Raw genomic sequence first — 2,712 nt, 5'->3', positions numbered from 1 at the left:
GTCCTGGTGGAACACAAGCGGAAATTGGTGAATGCATTGCAAACTCTGCAAGATCTGCAGTGCAAGTGCTTTGCTCTCCCAATTCCATCTGGACACTGAGCGATATAACACTCGCAATGTACCTGTTCTGTAAAGATAATGTTTTTTAATCAAGCTAATTAATAATACATATTGTTATCAAAATAGGACGTTAACAAAACACCGGGGTACGAGGGACATTTATTACAAGGTAGTTGTCAGTTCATTATTAGCAGGGCCGTGCTTGCAGTATCTTCAGCAGTCCAGCTGGGTATGTTGTTGGTTTCTGGGCTGAGGAGGGTCTACCAGGGGTTGATTTGCAGATCATCTATCTCCATGCGAGTGAAACGAGACCCCGGACATCCCAACGAAGCGGGCAGTGTGAACACGGACTGTCTACGGGTCAAGATCACGTCAAGGATTTTAGACACAAGGAACTGCAGGTGCTGGTCTGCAAGAAAAAAGACACAGTGTGCTGGAGTATCTCAGCGGGTGTGGCAGCATCTCTCGAGGACATGCACTCCACAGGTGCCGACTGACCCGCTGAGATACTCCAGCACTTTGTGCTTTGGTTTGAGAAATGTTAACTATCAGCTATTCTGTTGGGAGATGGTGGTCCAGCGGGGTCCCACACAAGGGCCAAAGTCGCTCCATTCAACGGGGAGAGGGTGGTGAGTGAAGGGTGGGGAGAGGCAGACAGGAGCATTCACAGTTGACGCACGCCTACCAAAGGGGCCTATTTAAACAGAATCTCCTTAATGCAGGCAACACTTTGGGTCGGCACTCGAGTAAATACCGCTAGACTTTAAACATTCGCACAGCAAAGTCCCCTAGGATAGTCACACAACAGGGAAACAGGCCCTTCAGCCCTACTTGCACGTTCCAACCAAGATGTCCTATCTACACTAGTCCCACGCTTGGCCCAGATCCCTCTGAAGTTTTGCGATCCGTGTACCGGTCAAAGTGTCTTAAATGTTGTTATAATCAGTGATATCTCCTGGGGTAGATGGCAGAGTCTATCCGGGTAGTCAGTTTACATTCACAAGCGCTTGTTATCATTTTTGTTTTGGTTGACGCTGCGCCGCCGCTGTGCAGTTTCGCATCAAAAATACACCAGGTCGCAAAGGAAGAGCTATCATCTCATCACACAACCGTTTCTGGCCACCCCTCTCTCTCTCTCCCCTCCCCCTCCCCTCCCCTCCCCGGCCAGAGAGCTGGAATCTGGTTTAATTATCCCGTTTGGAAGTGGGCCGAAGCTTGCCACGACGCGTCCAGATCGGGTTGCTGGCATCTATTAGACAGAGGCACAAAGAGGCCCCTGTATCTCAAACTGCGAGCTGTCACATTAGGCGGCGAATTGCTGGATCCTCCTCGTCTCCAAGAGCTTTCATTCCCCGTGTAAATTGTTGGCGGGGTGGCTCGACTCGTACAGATCAGAATGCTTAGGGAACACAGAAGAAGGGTGCGTAGTTAAGAGTAAAAGAGTTTGCGAATTAAGGCCATTAATTTCCTAATTTCAAGGCTGCCACACTGACCAAGATAAAGTCAGCATAAATATTCTGCCAGAGTTTCTCTCTTTCCTTCACTCTTTTTTCATCGGCCGCCCATTTATCTCCATCCTGTCAATTAGAGGAAAAAGCAAAGAACTAATTAGGAACTGTGCAATTTTAATTAGCTGTTTTGATAATTAAACTAATTGGTTCCCCTGTGTTTCCGCAATGTGCACAGAGCACTTTTTGATATCTGGGCCGCAGATTTCCCATCCGTTGGTTAATTAGTCACTTTTGCATTAAAAAAGGCTTTCTTAATAGCCTTAATTTGCAGTTGAAAAGAGAATCTGCCGTCAATAATTTGTGTAATTGGTAACCGTTTGATTGTAATTTAGAACTGTGGTTGGCCGGTTTTGCATGCCCGGTTCCTAATGGTTGGGATTAAAGTTGGGCTCAATGTTGAAAAGGGGTAAAGGGGCTGTGTGTTGGGGCTGGGGGGGGTGTGAGAGGGTGGGGAGGAAGGAAGGAATCTGATTAGTATGTTATCATTTCACGAGAAGATCGCTTTGAATCCAATGTCCCCTCCCCACACAAAAAAAACAAATCTCACGTATCCTCCTCAGGTTTAATAAATAATTGGTTGGGGGGTTTATTATTGCGTCGTATCTGAAATTAGGTTAACCATTTATAAATTAATATCATGTGGACCCCCGCCCACCCCTTCCCTTCAACCCCTCTCTCACTCCCATTCCTCTCTCATCCATCTCCCCTCCCCCCTCATCGCATCCCCCTTCCTCCTCACTCCCCCCTCCCTCCCTCCTCCTCCCTCCCCCTCATCACCTCCTCCCTCCTCCTCACCCCTCCCTCCTCCTCTTCCCTACCTCCTCCGCTCCCCTCCCCCCTCCCCTCCCCCCCCCTCCTCGCCTCCTCCTCATCGCCTCCCTCCTCTCATCTCCCCCTCACCTCCCCCCCTCCTCCTCATCACCCCCCCATTCTCCTCACCCCACCCTCCCTCCCCCCTCATCGCCTCCCCCCTCATCCTCATCACCTCCCCCCCTCCTCCTCCTCCTCATCACCCCCCCCCCCCCCCCCCCACCCCCCCCTCTCCCCATCGCCTCCCCCTCCTCCTCCTCTCAGCTCCCCCCCTTCACCTCCCCCCTCCAGTCTCTCCCTCCCGCCTTTCTCCCTCCCCCCTCTCGATCTC

Source organism: Leucoraja erinacea, chromosome 18 (assembly GCF_028641065.1).
Source record: "Leucoraja erinacea ecotype New England chromosome 18, Leri_hhj_1, whole genome shotgun sequence".
Lineage (NCBI taxonomy): Eukaryota > Metazoa > Chordata > Chondrichthyes > Rajiformes > Rajidae > Leucoraja > Leucoraja erinaceus.
The sequence above is the reverse complement of the archived record's forward strand: the minus strand, read 5'-3'. Positions refer to the sequence as shown.